A 17,200-nucleotide genomic window follows, 5' to 3' on the forward strand; every position below is an offset into this window, starting at 1 on the left:
CCTTTGTATCCTAGCTTTGCTCATACCAAGTTTACTAGACACATCTTCTATGATCATTCTTTGTTTGAGAGGAATGTTGCGCAATTGTTCCAAATCAAGAGGGACTGCCTTGCGGCCACATCTACCCTTCTTTTTACTTGCAACCACAACAGGAATGTTATGTGCAAGTAGGTGTTTACCTCGCTTCCATAAGCGCTGAACTACCAAATGTGCACTCCAAATTGATCGACAACAATTCTTGTATCCTTCTTGCCTAGTGTCCCATTCTTGTTTCTAGCCAACGATGCTTGGTACACTTGTCTTGTGACTTCTTCTGTCATGTCCTTCCTTCTATGGTGTACTTCAATGGGAACCTCAACATCTTGTTCTATTAAAAGAAAAAAAGAACATTCTTCTGGTTAGCCACGGATTAATTAAAAAGTAATAAAAAAAGGAAAGAACAAACTGAAAAAAAAATTACCAGCGAGGTTTTGTATGTAATCAAAGTCAACTGCACCATATTCATCTAATGGCAAGTTCAAATCAAATCCTGTCCAAAAATGAAACAAAAAAATCAAAAAAGATGGCGCTTGAGGGAAACACCAAACTCAAACAAGAGAGGTGATTACCATTGTCGTTGCCGGACTCCAATATTGGCTCGTTGAGATCGAAGGCAAGATTGCCGTTGTCATCTTCTTCTAAGCGAACATTCAGATCAAAGCCAGCAACTCTAGGATCAATCATTGCATGCAGTAGTGAAGAGAAGAGAGGGAAAGTGAGGAGATGATGCATGGTAATGGAAAGAGAAGAGGCCGGGGGAAAGACTCCGTTAAAATAGGCATGGTGGAACACAAACGTCGGAGCTATCGAGCGCAAAAATTAGAATCCCGTGGCGCCCCCGCTAAAAATGTTTGCATGTGAAAAACCAACGAAAACATGGCGCCCAACATGGCCAGAAGCACGCCCAAACGCGAGCACAAACGCGCTCAACCGGCTCAGCGCGCGCACCACGCCCAGCAGAATCAAATCCGCACGCCATGCAGCCATAGCGCACGCGACACGCAGGGCCAAACAATGCCATGCAAAATCAAGCCAGTAACAAAAAAATGGCGCCCGCCAGGTATCGAACCCGGGTCCTCAGGGCCAACGCCTCGCTGCACTAGCCGTCTGAACTATGATTGTTTCTCATATGGAATGCACCCATAACCGTTTTTTAATAGAGGCAGACAGGGAAAAATACCCCTAATTAATCACTCCTTGGTAAGCACAATCATGTCCTAAACGACTTCCTTTACAAGTATGGAGGGAGTACATAGCACCAGGTCGGTCCCAAGTATTAGTGATTAAGTCAAAGTGAACTTGATTGCAGAGAAGACCCAACGACACGAGAGACAATTGTACTGTTGTCATTGAAACATGTACTCTCTAACTAACTCTTTATTAATATAATGCATGCGTAAGCCCAGTCACATATACTATAGTACTCTGCATTAGGGGGTGTTTGGTTCTTTAGTCGCTCCTAAAATTTATGTCACATCAAATGTTTAGAGGCTAATAAGGAGTATTAAATATAAATTAATTACAAAACCAATTACATAGATGGAGGCTAATTTCCGAGACGAATTTTTTAAGCCTAATTAATCTATCATTAGCATATGTTTACTGTAGCACCACGTTGTCAAATCATGGACTAATTAGGTTTAAAAGATTCGTCTCACAAATTAGTCGTAAGTTGTACAATTAGTTTTGTAATTAGTCTATATTTAATACTTCATGCATGTGTCCAAACATTCGATGTGACAGTAATTTTAGGAGGAGGGGAAGGAACCAAACAGGCCCTTAGTTTCTAACCATGTCAGTATATTTAATGCCCATAAAACTCTCATGAAACATCATTGAGATTGACCTAAGAGCAAGTCCAATAATAGAGCCAAGTGTTACGCTATTAGTCAAGTTGTAAGAGTCAAGCTATATAACAGTGGTATCTTATTTGTCTATAAGAAACTTTTTTATTATTAATTCTATCCATATCCCACCTTCTCTTTCCTAATCCTCCTCATATTCACTTAATGTATGGCCCACCATCTGTATACGCTTTGGTGCCCAGCTTGGTACTTGCATGAGAGCTAAACTAGCTTGGTACTTGCATGAGAGCTAAACTCTCCTCTCTCTCTCTCCTCTCTTTCCTCCTCCACATCAATATTTGCTTGGCTATAAGACAATTATTATTATACTTGCTTTAAGGAACGTGGAACCAATTCGATGGCTAAGTGGAAATAAATAAATGAAAAAAATTGCCACCCCACAACATAGGCGGGAATAGGTGGTCACCAAGCCAGAGATAGTAAATTCACCGGGAAACGTGTGAGCTGAACTCGTCGCCAGCGACACTTTTTACTGTCCTCTCTCCTTCACGTTATTAAATACTCCATTTGTCATGAAAAAATATAATTAATAGATTCGTGTAGGTCAAAGTAACTCAAGTTTGACTAAATTTATAGTAAATAATATTAGCATTTATGTCTTCAAATAATTTTTTTATAAAAATATATTTTATAACTAATCTTATGGTACTTATTTTGTATCATCAATGTTTGTACATTTTTATATAAATTTAGTCAAAGTTTGAACTATTTAACTCCTCGGAAAATGAGAATTACATTTCTTGTGGACGCACTAGGGCGTGATTAGTTTGCTGTGTCTGGGCTAGCCATGTTGATGGGATACAGAGCACCAATGTGACAATATATTTTTAGATAAATATTTAACCATTGGCTGAAAGTACTGTTCATTGATTTGTTGTGAGAGAAAAACACTGTTTGTTCGCTGAAATAGTACGGCTCATAAGACAAGCGAACAGGGCCATAGTGAGAATGGCTCGGACTTTTTTTTGGCTGCGTTGCTGGCCGGAAAGAACGTTCAGATCGGAAGAGATTAATAAAGGGATGGACCTATGTTGTCTCAAACATGAGCCGATATTTGGTTGGGTGGGAATTTTCCTTGCCCTAGGAGTGCCAAAATGCAAAAGGATCTTAATTCCCATTTGCGAAAATAAAATCAGGGGACCCATGCTAAGTAAGGCCATGTTTGTTTCAGCTTTCCCTGTCACTACGGGAATCAGGAGATTTGCCGAGTGCCCCTGGCACTCGGCAAAGCCCAAACAACACTCGGCAAAGGGTTTGCCGAGTGTGACACACGGCAAACGACACTCGGCGAATTTTTATCAGCAAACAAACTTTGTCGAGTGTTTTTTGTCGGACAGTCGACAAAGTCGTTGCCGAGTGCAAAAAAAAATACTTGGCAAACTTTTTTTTTCAAAAAATAAAATAAAAAAAGGCACGCCGCCATCCAGGCCTGCACCACCAGCACCGCCGCCGCCATCCACGCCCGCCGCCACCATCCAAGCCTGGGGTGCGCCGGCCACCACCACCACCACCACAGCCACCACCACCACCACAGCCATCGGCCGACCGGGAGAAGAAGAAGGTGAGGGGAGGGGCCGCCGCCATGGAGCCTGTCATCAGATCCAAGGATCCACCGCCACCGGGATCCAACCGACCGGATCCGCAGTCAGAGGACACCTCTCCGTCGGATCCGCGCCGTGGTGGCTCCATCCCACCCGCCAGCCGGTGCCAAAGCTGGGGCCTCCCGCCGGTGCCGAAGCTAGGGCCTCCTGCCGGGGCATGCTTGATCCGAATGCACCTTTGGTGGATCCAGCCACCAACGGTGAATCCGGCCACCATGGGCGTGGATCCGGCCACCACGGTCGTGGATCCACCCACCAGCGGTAGATCCGGCCACCACGCTCATCAGAGAAGGAGATGGGGGAGGAGGGTGCGCCGGCCGCCGGGGTTGCGCCGCCGCTGGTGGAGCAGCTCAGGGGAGGAGGGCGCGCCGGCCGCCTTTGGAGCAGCTCGGGGGAGGAGCGAGCGGCGATGGAGCACGTCGGGGGAGAAGGGCACTCTGGCCACCAGGGGAGCGGAGAAGGGAGGTGCGGGTGCGGGAAAAAAGAGGAGGGAGGCGGGGCGGTGCGGAGGAGGGAGGAGGAGGGAGGTGCGGGTGCGGGAAAAAGGAGGAAGGAGGAGGAGGAGGGAGGTGCGGTGCAGAGGAGGAAGGAGGAGGGTGTGCAGAGGAGGGAGGTGCGGTGCGGAGGAGGAAGGAGGAGGAGGGAGGTGCAGTGCGTAAGAGGAAGGAGGAGGGAGTGCGGAGGAGGGAGGTGCGGGTGCGGGAAAAAGGAGGAGGGAGGCGGGGCGGTGCGGCCGAGAAAAAAAAATTTACTTCTTTGTAAGGATGAAAACGGATCGGATACGGACGGATATCACCGATATCACATTTGTTTTCATATTTCTGTCCGGATTCGGATTCGAATACGGATAGTGTCAACTATGTCGGATAGGATACGATTGGATATCGACATCATAAATATGTGATTTGAGTATTCGGATACGGATACGGTATCTGATGTTGGATATCCGGACTCAGATACGGATAGATCTCAACCCCTCGAAACGGATTCAGTTTCGAATACGGTGAGGCTTTGTAGAGGTGGCTCGGCCAGCCGCTCCTACCATCCCGTCTCTACAAATCATGCATTTGTAGGGGCGGTTCACAGACCGTCCTTACAAATCGATTCGCAGAGGCGGCTAGTGTTATTAGCCGCCCCTACAAATCAATTTATAGGGGCGGCTGTAGTACCGGTCGTCCCTATAATACCTGTTTGCAAGTACATTTTCCCCCCCAAAAAATCAAATTTAAAATTCAAATTCGACCGAAAACACATACACACACACACACACACACACATATATATATATATATATATATATATATATATATATATATATATAGGGAGAGTATATTCAGTAGCCAACTACAAAATAAGTTATTATGTAGCCACATCCATTTACGATAATTTTATATACTAATTTACGATAATGTTAATACATATTTACGATAGTTGGGTTACTATAACACATGGGGATATTTATCATAACGTCATAGTAAACCACTTAGTAAGGAGTTACTATATATATATTACTATGCTGATTTACGAGATTATAGTAACTCCTTACTAAGTGGTTTACTATAACGAACTGCATATACATGCTAGATGGTTGAGTTTAACAGAGATTTGCAGTATTTTGAAAGAGGGGTGCTATATTGTAAACCAATATCATGAAAATTTGTAATATTCTGTAATGACCAATGCATTTAAAATAAGACTACAGCAAGTACATCTGAGTATCTGACATAGATCAACACAGAGCCAGAGAAAAAAAGAAGAGAAACTTGGAGGTCAATTGCAGCATCCATGTAGTACGCAAAGCCAATGTAACCATGTCAGATTATACTAAATAGTCTTTGACTCTTTGTTGTCTAAGTTTAGAAAAAAAATCCTTCAATTTTGATGTTGTTGCTATAATCGGCAGAAAGCTTATGGCTTGCAAGATGTGCCTCAATATTATTCTTTTTTTAATTACCAATGAAACATCAGTATACAAGATTCGTCTATCTAAATATATTGGACATTATTTTTTTAATTCTTTAACTCCAATTAAAACATTGTGCCAGCAAGTGTGCCTGCTATTGATCTAGTGCTACTGTCAACACACATGCAACTGAGTGTGCCTGCACGTGTGCGTGCTATTGATCTAGTGCTACTGTCAACTAAACATGGTTGACCCAATTGAGTTAGGTTTGGCTGTTCGAGCTCACCAGAGTGGATGTATGGACACCGAGGATGTAGCCGCCGGGGAGGAACTCCCTGGACGCCATCAGACTTAATTGCAGCATATGTGTTCAATGTGCTAGCCTTCTCAGAGCCAAACTTATATCCCTACGTGACCACAAAGTGAATGAATTACAGAATAGGCTGAGAACACGGCTGCAAGATAATTTAAATTTAGCGATGGTCAAAGTTAACTTGAAATAAAATAGGTTTAAAAGATCACATCTGTAACGAAAGAAATTAGGACATGAATGACAACAAACTGAACTCATATTCATTTTTTTTGGCCTCTAACCGGACACAAGGAACTCATACACAAGAAACACACACGAGCACAAGTGGTGTTTGGTGGCTGGAATGACTTTGCCTTTTCTGTTCTCTTCTACTTAGCCAAATGTTTGCTACAAATCAGGCTATGATAGCCTCCTAACTAACGCAGAATATTACCCAATTATATATAATCAGCCTATTCCTACTATTACTCCATGCTGAAATTTAACTAAAGTAAATGCTATGAACCTAGACATTAGCATGCACCTAGACACACAGGATTATTTCCAACAACATCTTTAATCACTAGCCCCCCTTGTCTGAACGGTACAAAATCCTTAATAGGTTCCTTGTAACGAGATAAAAACAATCAAACACTAGAACACTAGAGCAACATTGTTGCACTCCCTCAGACAAATGCCTTGATTGTCCTCCATGGTATAATGGAATGCATTAAATTAGACTCGTCACCTGTTTGCTCATCACAGAGAACACCACATATTCTAATTCTTCACATAGGGTTAAGATTCGATGTTAGGCCCCATCTGAATCTAAAGGTCATTCAATTAAGTACAACAAATTACAACAATAGTAGGAGATGATTTGATTGTATTAGCAACTCAACTTATTTGCACTGTCCTAGCAATCAACATAATTGTTCGATTGGAATCTAGGGAAACTTTAAAATAATCAGTACATACATGGACAGAATGTTGGCATTCAGATTGAGAAATTTCTTATCCAGCAATTCATCATGTGAAATATATGCAACACTACAGAAACACTGTTGTGTTCTCTCAGACAAATGCCTCAATTGTCCTCATGGTATAATGGAATGGATTAAATCGGACTCGTCATCTGTTTACTCATCACAGAGAATGAGAGAACACAACATATTCTAATTCTTCGCATCTGGATATAAGGTTGATGTTTAGCCCCCATCTAAAGGTTATTCAATCAAGTTCGTTTCCCCACACCCACGTATCGCTGGCTAGCCCAGCACAAGCAAGTGCGCGGCATCACCACGCTTGTTTTCTAGTTTCGTCGGATTTCAGAAATTCACTCAAAAACCTAACCGGAACCCATCACGAGATCTCAGTGATTACCTTCGTGATGCCGCCAAAGGAGCCGCGCCCCGCGTCGATCCGGGCTCCAGGCCCCGCGCCGCCACCGGAGAAACCCCGCGCCGCTACGCCGCCGCCGAAGGGACCACGCTCCACGTCCATCCGGGCTATGCGCCGCCGCCCTGCCGCCCTAGGCTACGCGCCGCTGCCAGAGGGGTGTGCCCTCGCGCGCCATCGAAGGGGGCCCCGTGCTTGATCTGCGCGTGCGCTCGAGAAAGAGAGAGTTGTGATGTCGGCCGAGGGAGGGAGGGTGGACGTGGGTGGCTGAGAGAGGGTAGGAGGTTAGGGTTTGGGCCGGGAGGGATGAAGAGGTGCTTATATACTTGTGTTTTCGATCCAATGGCTCTGATTCATCAGGGGTTCATCCAATGGCTGGAATACATCGGGCCGCATAGTGTCGGTTCAAAAACCGTTGAATGGGATGAATTATACATCGGGCCGTCTCTACATACCAACCGCCCCTACAAATCGACGTATTTGTAGGGGCGGCTCGTATTATTAGCCGCCCCTACTGTGCCATTTGTAGGGGCGGCTGCTGTGCTGGAGCCCGAGCACGCCACTGTAGGGGCTGCTCAATGCCAGCCGCCCCTTAAAAAAATAGCTCCATTGCTACAAACTGTTTTTCACGTAGTGGGCCGCCCTCAACTTGCCGTGAACAGACACCGACGCACGCCGATGTTAATTGCCTCGTCGAACCATACGTACGTTGACACATGTTCGTGTACATGTTGGAACTCGACAGTAACACATGCGCGCGTGCCGTATAAAGATTGTGTGTGATATGTTGGTCCCTTCGCCAGCCATCAATAGCATCGTATGTGCATGGTTTCACCGGGTCATCTACGGGTCAACATCTCGTCGGCCGGATATCACCGGAAAAGTGGAACAAGTGGAGAACGGCTGGGAGAATGGCACTTGAGCACTGATAGCGCTTGTGCAACATGCACCTCTTTCGTTCTAGCTCTTGCATCATCAAATCAGATTCAGATATGACCAAAATAATCAATATCGATATAGAAAATACAGCCAACGTACAATCACTACGTAGAGAAATGTTTTTAGGGGCGGCTAGTAACTGTTTGTAGGGGCGGTTTTGCCAGCCGCCCCTATAAAAGGGTGGCTACAAATCATGCATTTGTAGGGGCGGTTCCCAGACCGCCCCTACAAATCGATTTGTAGGGGCGGTTGATACTGTAGCCGCCCCTACAAATCAATTTATAGAGGCGGTCTGGGAACACCAGCCGCCCCTACAAATCAATTTGTAGGGGCGGCTACAGTAACGACCACCCCTATAAATCATTTTTCCGCCAAAAAAATTAAATTTACAATTCAAATTCGACCAGAACATATATTTTTCATCATGACTTATCTTCTTCTGCGATTGTACTGAAACTCAATGACAATACACATTTATTTATACCAAATTATATCAAATATTCCATGACATGTCTTCCAAATGCGAATTGTAGTAATACATATCAAATCAAATATAAAAAAATATCAAGTCAACTAAAAAATGCTAACTAGTATGCTCAATGCCTTTAATTATCATAGATAACAGCACAATCAGGAAACCCAAATTTATGTCCCGGAAAAAAGAAACTTCTGAAATATTCACCTTGTGAACACTTCTAAACGCAAGCTGCACAGATACCAAGTATCAGAAGGAACAAATGACAGATGGTTTCGCTTAAAAAAACAAACAAATGACAGATGGAAATGCATGTAAACCATTGCCACATGCATTGTACCCTGTGTAGCCCATCTCTCTTCCTCTACAAGTCAGCAGGTTTCCTCCCATTCCTGAGCAATAATCCCACACTTGCTTCCGGCATCTACACCACAAAAAAAAAAGGTATCAGAATTTCGTTGAAAATGGGCAAGCAGGATGCTGTGAGTTGTGAAAGTATGGCAGGTGCCAATACGAACAAACATGGCACAGCATGGCAGGTGCCAATGCGAACAAACATGCTTACACGATCAGCTCAGTGTGATATCCGATCCATTGCTTCCTAGTTCCTATAACTAGTATATTATGTTTCACAAAGAATAAAGAATTGTCTTTGCACCCATGAGTATTTCCAATATATAAGAAAAAAATAGTGATGGCATAGTTAATTTGAAGCATTAGCTGAATCAAAATGGAAAAGAGACTAGCATGATAAGCTTTGCAAAACAAGTAGCATTCATGTTCTATTTTTGCAAGAAATACAATCACCTGTGCATAAGTTATAGCAGAAAAAGGAGCACTCCAACACTGGATACTGACCTGACCATGCAGGCTATTGATAATCTTCCACTTTGTCAGCGATGCATGTGGAGTGGATTCAGTGATACAACAAGTCATTCCGATAGAAGGTAGCGAATTAATCTGTGAATCCAAATAAAAATACTTTATACTTACCAATCTGGAAAAAAAATCTCAGGAAACAAATCTAATCAGTCATAAGTTTGCTGGAATCACGTATATCTGAGCATTTACACTCTGGAATATCGTGTAATTCCAATTGACAGAAGGATGGAATCAGTACATGATTGTTTTTATTATCTTGCATCTAAAATTAAAAGTTGGTAGTCACAAACCATCTCTTTCATGCAGCTGCCTTGCATGATCCCATCACAGCTGTGTCGCAAGCATATCTTTATATATGTTCAACATCAGCAATACGTGTTCACATATTTTTATAGTTAGATGGCATGTCATACAACTAGTAAAACTTGTTTCTCATCATAAGGAGTCATCATTCATTTATGTATGTGTGACGTCACAGCCCAAGCAATCTAAACAACACTAGGTGAGCCATACTATTACTGCAATCTAAACTAGTTCATTGAAGAGTAATTGGCAAAAAAAAAAAAATAGTGAACTTTTCCTATGCAAATCTACATGATTCATACAAGGCAGATGCTTGCAGAACAGGTACTCTGCATCCTAGGCACGCTTCGCGCATCACAAATCAATCTAGTAATCACTAGCAAAGAACGCATGGCTATGGACCTCGAAATCAATCTACCAATTGCTTGCTGGCTACCAGCCGTAGGGCAGACGAGGAGACTACCCGATCTACTAGTCGGATCTCATACCTTTGTTCTGCCCCCATTCAGTCGCTTGCTCGCGCCAGCTGCTAGGTTGCGCCGCCGCCGCCGCAGGGTGCCGAGGTTGGTAGTCACCGAGTCGGGACTGGCGCCCAGAAGGGGAAGACACGACGGGATGTGGGTTCTCCTGGGGGCTTGAGTGCTGGTGGCCCTCCATGGCGGCCGCTGCCTTAGGAAGGAGCAGGGGGGTCTCTCCGCGCCGCCGTCGAGGTCGCTTGGTCGTCAATCCAGGGTACCCGACCACGGATCGACAACGCCAGACCATGGATCAAGGCCGCCCGTCCTCGGATTGATGCTGCCCGATCACGGATCGACGTCGCTTCGCCGTAGATCAACGATTGGGTGCCGGCCAGGACTGAGATCCCGCTGTGCTGGGGTGTGACGCCATTAGGGTAAGGGTTGGGGGCGGGCGCTGACCGAGATCCCGCGACGCAGGGCAGTGCTCGAGCGAGCCGTGGCGCTGACCGAGATCCCGCGGGTCTAGAGCTCATCGGCCGGCGCGGGGGGGGGGGGGGGGGCTGCCGCGCCGCGCGGGCGGGCGAAGAGCCGTGGCCATCCGAGCGAGGGAGAGAGAGAGAGAGATGGAGGGGAATGGAAGAGTCGAGACGGAGAGAGAGAAAGGAGGAGGGCTGCAGATATTTTTGGGTGGATGACTTATTCACTGTACGTGGGGTATTTGTAGGGGCGGCTCAATCACCAGCCGCCCCTACAAATAGAAACACCGGAGGCGGCTGGTGAGTGAGCCGCCTCTACAAATCAGACCCACTTGTAGGGGCGGCTCGTATCACCAGCCGCCCGTGCTGTTCCATTTGTACGGGCGGCTGGTCTCTGGCTTTCTGAGCACGCCACTGAGCCGCCCCTATAAAAAATTCGTGCCGTTGCTATAAACCCTTTTTCACGTAGTGAATTAAAGATTCATGAAAATAAATCCATGTGGATAGTACATAAGAGTAATCTACAAGCCATCGCACGAAACAAATACAATCATCCGGGTGGTGTAGTGTGCTACTATGTCTCTTGAAAGTGAGGCAACTTTATTACTGTACGCAATAATTTGACCACGAATGAGGAGACTATATTTAATTAATTTACATTTACAGGACAGTCGTCGTCTCGCTGTTTATTTGCTCCTTAGGGGGGGGGGGGGGGGGGGGGCTATTTAAGCCGATAACAATCATACATGATGAAATATATATAAAAAGAGAACATAGACAATAACCAAAAAAATGTTTATTTTACAATACAAAAGAAGACTAAAAAACAAAATACTAAATATTATAAAGAAAATAGGAACAAAATTTAATTAGACCTTGGTGTCTAAGCTTCACCGGTCAATCTAAACCTAGACAAAAAAGGATTTTTTTTAACACTTTTTGTAAACTAATTTTAAATCTAACACTGTTTAATTTTTTCTTTCAAAACTAACACTTTTGGCTACGCCTGTTGCCATGGCGCGGCGAAAAGCCTGTGCCGCGCCATGCATGGTGGCGCGGCGAGAGGGGTGACGTGGCGACGACCGGGGCGCTGACCGGTGACGTGGCAGGGTCTGCCGCGCCACCGGTCTTGGCACGGCACTGCCATAGCCCACGGCGCGGCACTGACGCGCCATAGCCCAAGGGGCGGCAGGACATGGACGCAGACAGAAGACCCGCCTCAATTGCAATGAACGGCGCATCGTAGTTGAACGGCACCTGCAACTCCGACCCCAACGCCTTCGCCTTCCTCGACCCCTCGCCAGTGGGCTTCCACAACGCCTTCTACCATGTGCTCTACTCCGACATGAGGTTACGCAGCACGGTCGACTACTACGTGTTCAACCAGGGTGCCTTCTTCGGCGATTTCATGGCGGCGATGACCAAGCTCGGGAGGATCGAGGCCAACACGCCGGCCACCGGTGGCAAGATACGCCGAGACTACCCGCTCCCGAACTAGTTGCTAGTTAATCTCGCCGGCAGTGGTGCCGCGACGCATTGAAACGAATATGAAGCAAATAAATGGAGTCCGTGCGCAAGTTTACAAGTTTCGAACATAAGTTCGACATAACCAACTAAGTTTCGGACGACATAAGTTTCGTACATAACATTTGTTCGACATAAGTTTCGGACGACAATATTTGTTCGACATAAGTTTGACATAACCAACTAAGTCCCAGGAGTGTAAGGATCCCTCGGACACCTCTGTCTCTTCGGACTTGTAGGCAACACATTGGGAGTGTAGCCAACACTAGTAGAGAAATGACCTTTCATCTACTTCGATTTTGGGCTTTAGTCTCGATATTTTTTGCGTCCGGGAGTAGAGGGAGAATTAGTCTCGGTTGGAGCTACCAACCGGGACTAAAGGCTCCTGTCCTGGCAGGCTTTCGCAGCATGCCACCTTTAGTCCCAGTTGGAGCCTAAAACCGGAACTAAAGGTCAACCTTTTAGTCCTGGTTGGTGTTACCAACCCGGACTAAAGGTCCTTCAACCTTTAGTCCCAGTTGGTAACACCAACCGGGACTAAAGGGTGGCCTTTTAGTCCCGGTTGGTATCACCAACCCGGATTAAAGGTCTTTCACCCGGGACTAAAGGTACCCCATGGGTCAATTCAAAAGGAGAGTGTCCAGGACTCTGTCACATGTGGTGTACAGCTGAGTTGGTAAGTAGTTTATGCGCGAGGAGAGAGGTCCTGAGTTCGAATCTCATACACCGCAAGAGAGGTCTCCCTAGTATTTCATTTATTTTTTCTCCTATGGATGAACCTTTAGTCCCGGTTATGTGCCTGAGACTAAAGGTCCCAACCTTTACTCCTGGATTGCTAATCTCGGTTGGGAAACCGGGAGTAGAGCTAGTTCCCAACCGGGACTAGATCTCATTTCTCCACTAGTGCAACGTCGGTGTGGTCGCGTTGTCGGTGCGTACGGCTCGTACCCTGCAAGTATATGATATGCACGATTACTTATAATTTTTATGATCGTTAGTTCATGGAGCCTACGTATTTAAAGAAACTTCCTTTGTTACTACCTGTGAGGCTCCTTGGGTACCAAGCGGGGCACCACCTAGCTGAGACATGTCGATCTCATCCAGCGACCAATCGTCCCACTGGTGGTGGTGTCTATGGAAGCCCGGGGGGTCATCGTCGTCGTTGTCGTCCTCATCATCCTCGGTTGCAGGGTCCTTCCCAGCGCTATGATGTGGTTGTGTACGCACTGCGGAAGTGGCACCTGTCACCGGCTGAGAAGAGCCGGCTGGTGTCCTCAAAGAGCCAGATAACGTGCCACCCTGCCGCGCCGGGACTGCCGGTTCCACTTCACCTTCTGCATAAATAGACGTTAAAGTTAGTGCATTTCCCAAACGCATATACACTAAAGAAACATTTTTGGAACAGAAAAGTTTATGTTTACCTCCACAAAAGCCTCGAGAACGCCTGGCCCCAGCCCTCTAGACTCGTGAAGCCGAAACGCTCCTTCGTTGGACAGCCTTGACAATTGTGTAGCCTAGGTACAGAAATGCGGTTGGTCAGTTTTAGTACACATACTTAATACCAAATGGATAACAAATTGTACCATTCGAGTATCTTACCACGTATCTTTGAAGCACGGCAGGACCTGGACGTAGACAGAAGACCCGCCTCAATTGCAATGAACGGCGCGTCGCAGCTAAACGACACCTGTAGCTCCGACCCCAACGCCTTCGCCTTCTTCGACCCCTCGCCGGTGGGCTTCCACAACGCCTTCTACCATGTGCTCTACTCCGACGTGAGGCCGCGCAGCACGGTCGACTACTACGCGTCCACCTAGGGTGCCTTTTTCGGCGATTTCGTGGCGGTGATGACCAAGCTCAGGAGGATCGAGGTCAACACGCCGGCCACCGGTGGCAAGATACACCGGGACTGCGGGCTCCCGAACTAGTTGCTAGTTAATCTCGCCGGCAGTGCTGCCGCGATGCATTGAAACGAATATGAAGCAAATAAATGGAGTCCGTGCGCAAGTTGACAAGTTTCGGACATAAGTTCGACATAACCAACTAAGTTTCGGACGACATAAGTTTCGGACATAACATTTGTTCGACATAAGTTTCGAACGACAATATTTGTTCGACATAAGTTTGACATAACCAACTAAGTCCCAAGACTGTAAGGATCCCTCGGATGCCTCTGTCTCTTCGGATTTGTAGGTGCTGTGTGGGTGGGGCCATCCTATTACAAATTGATAAACAAAGGGTTAGAGTATTGAAATTAACATCACGTAGCATTGCAAAATTTAAACTACTTGTTATTGAATAGGAACATAATATGAAAGCACATGTATATATTCAAAGTAACATTAACAGACATATTAAACAACTTCACTAGGAAAATAAGCAACTTCTATGTATGGACGTGTTGGCCACTGGTGTTTCTTATTAAATTATTATAATAGCTTGTCTGCATCTGCTAGAGCAGCTCTTTATAATTTTAACCTAGGGATGAGTAGCCCAGTATAAGATGAATTGATTGAGAACTTTCATGTGTGTCATACTTAGTCCTATACTCTATACTAATATGTCTAAAAATACAAGCTGTCTACTTTTTTCGTACAATGCTATGATGGACTCATAGCAGTACGATATCGACGATGTTGTGCATAATTTTTTTGCACTATACTAATATATTCAAAGTAACATTAAGATATATATATATATATATATATATATGCATAGAATTGAATATATATTATTTATTTGTCACTTACGTACAAGCTGTATATGTAGCAGCTTATGTAGCCTTTTATAGATAATTAACAAATTGTGATGTGCGCTTCATATAACATTAATTATCATGTATGGACATTGATATGACAGTTCCTACTTAAATAACTTTTGCTGGCGCCCCTAATGGCACAAAACACGTGTAAAAATGCCCTAGAGAATTGGCGTCTGTGACATCAAGATCTCACAGACGTGTATTACGCGACTCTGATGACTCCCATCAGAGACACGTCTTAAACAAAATGTGCCTTTGAAGAAGGGTCATCAGAGACGCGCGTGGATAGCTAAAACATGTCTCAGGAGGGTCTTACCATGGACGCATTTTAGCTATCCGCGTCTCTGATGGGGAATTACAAAAACAAAACAAAAGAAGTAAACAAATATCAGTACCTCAGTGCCAAGGCTAGGAAACCAAATATTAGTAGTAAACAAATATATTACACATGCAGATTTGGACACACCAGATTCATTGACGGTAGCTACAGGTACATATCTATCACATACATACATATATCAATATATATATGAATGATCACTATACACATCAATAAACAAAATATGAACATGATCTGTATGGCAAAATTTTCTGTCCATTTCTCATACTGGGCTGCAATCTAAAACGAAGTAGGAAAATTACCCCATTAGTTCCAACTGATCACATAAACGCGCAACTACACACAGTACTGATATACATATGCACCAATATAATAAATTTTTAGCTAACTCCCACTAGTAGAGAACAGACCTTTGATCCTCGGCCAAAATGGGCTCTAGTCCCGGCATTTTTTGCTCCCGGGACTAGAGATACCTTTAGTCCCGGTTGGTGGCTCCAACCGGGACTAAAGGTCCCTCCCAACGGCTACTGCGCCAGACAGAGGTGGCAGGGACCTTTAGTCCCGGTTGGAGCCACCAACCGGGACTAAAGGTAGACTTTTACTTCCGGTTGGTGGCTCAAACCGGGACTAAAGGTCTCTGCCACCTCTGTCTGGCGCAGTAGCCGTTGGGAGGGACCTTTAGTCCCGGTTGGAGCCACGAACCGGGACTAAAGGTCCCCCCTTTATATCCCGGCCGTCTCCTTCTTCCTCCCCGAGCCCGAGCTCAGCACATTTTGAAGCTCACTGCACTAGTGTTCTTGCTTCCTCCCTCCATTGTTCCTCCATCCATTCTTCGATTCCTCCGTCGATTTCTTCGATTCCTCCATCGATTCTTCAGTTGTAAAGGTTACCAATCTCATACTCTCATTTTTCACCATTGTCTTATCTCATTTTGTTCACTATATATATATGGTTCTTTATTGTGGTTTTTTTCATTTGTAAGCAATTTGAGCTCAAAATCACTTCAAGCTTGCATATTTACATGAAGGAAGGTTAAAGTAGCTATTAAAAACTAGTATTCACCGTTCATTTGTAGCATGCATAGCACACTTCATTGTTTAGAGATATAGAGAATTTTAGAGTTTTTTAATTTTATTTGTTTATAAAATGAGAAATTTATAGTGTATTAAAAAATGAGTATAGGGACTAGTGCCTCCGACTGGTATGACAGATGCAATGCAAGGCCGTGCAATAGGAAGCAAATCCGTTCTCTTTTGACGATACGCCCGAACAGCCGGGCCTGACAGATTTGGTGGTTGAATGGGTCCGTCGGCCGTCGCCGTGCGACTGTATGACAAAGAACGGCATCGATCGACCATAGTATTTTATTGTCCGGAGTCCGGTCCGGGGTGCAATGCAACGCAATGACAATTGACAATGCGTTGCTAGGTCAAAATATGGTCATTTCTATGGACTCCGCGACTAAACATTTTATTTTAACTTTTTATGAAATGAAAAACTTTGGAAATAGTTAGAAAATTATAGAAAATCCATACTAGTTGAACTTGCGGACTGTGTTCAGCTCGGCCAGCATGTTCTCTGCCGAGCAGTAACGGACATCAAGGAGGAGCTTTGATTCTACGAGGGAGAGCGGCAATGGTCGTGGAAGACCGTGTTCCCTTCCTCGTAGAATCTGAGCTCTTCCTTGACCAAGTACGGTGCCGTCCGGTGGAGAAATACTCGCCGAGATGATCACGTAAGCAAGGTCAACTAGTACGGATGGTTATTTATTAAAACATGTTTTTGAGCTATAAATCCTGCTGGCCGTCTTCTTCCTCCCTGAGCCCGCCCGAGAGCTTAAGTTTAAATTTAAGCAGTGTTCTTGCTCTTTCTCTATCCATTCTTCGATTCCTCCATCGATTTCTTCGATTCCTCCGTTGATTCTTCGGTTCTAAATGTTACCAA

The 17,200-nt window shown here is 45.0% G+C and overlaps 2 long non-coding RNA genes and 2 other non-coding genes across 4 annotated transcripts; all 4 read right to left on the reverse strand.

Moving 5' to 3' along the window:
- Nucleotides 1–233: 233 nt before the first annotated feature.
- Nucleotides 234–712, reverse strand: LOC136508888 (uncharacterized). Its single transcript, XR_010772138.1, has 3 exons — nt 609–712; nt 461–529; nt 234–367 (listed from the first exon to the last, which is right to left on the reverse strand). It is a non-coding gene; the product is annotated as an uncharacterized lncRNA (long non-coding RNA).
- A 5,669-nt stretch (nt 713–6,381) lies between these two features.
- On the reverse strand, nt 6,382–6,468 carry LOC136509772 (small nucleolar RNA SNOR75). Its single transcript, XR_010772512.1, has one exon. It is a non-coding gene; the product is annotated as a small nucleolar RNA SNOR75 (small nucleolar RNA).
- Nucleotides 6,469–6,769: 301 nt separating this feature from the next.
- LOC136509761 (small nucleolar RNA SNOR75) lies at nt 6,770–6,855 on the reverse strand. The gene has a single exon (XR_010772500.1). It is a non-coding gene; the product is annotated as a small nucleolar RNA SNOR75 (small nucleolar RNA).
- A 1,797-nt stretch (nt 6,856–8,652) lies between these two features.
- LOC136509649 (uncharacterized) lies at nt 8,653–10,677 on the reverse strand. The gene is made up of 3 exons (XR_010772412.1): nt 10,186–10,677; nt 9,371–9,472; nt 8,653–8,936 (listed from the first exon to the last, which is right to left on the reverse strand). It is a non-coding gene; the product is annotated as an uncharacterized lncRNA (long non-coding RNA).
- Nucleotides 10,678–17,200: the final 6,523 nt, after the last annotated feature.

Source organism: Miscanthus floridulus, chromosome 15, assembly GCF_019320115.1.
Source record: "Miscanthus floridulus cultivar M001 chromosome 15, ASM1932011v1, whole genome shotgun sequence".
Taxonomy (NCBI): Eukaryota; Viridiplantae; Streptophyta; class Magnoliopsida; order Poales; family Poaceae; genus Miscanthus; species Miscanthus floridulus.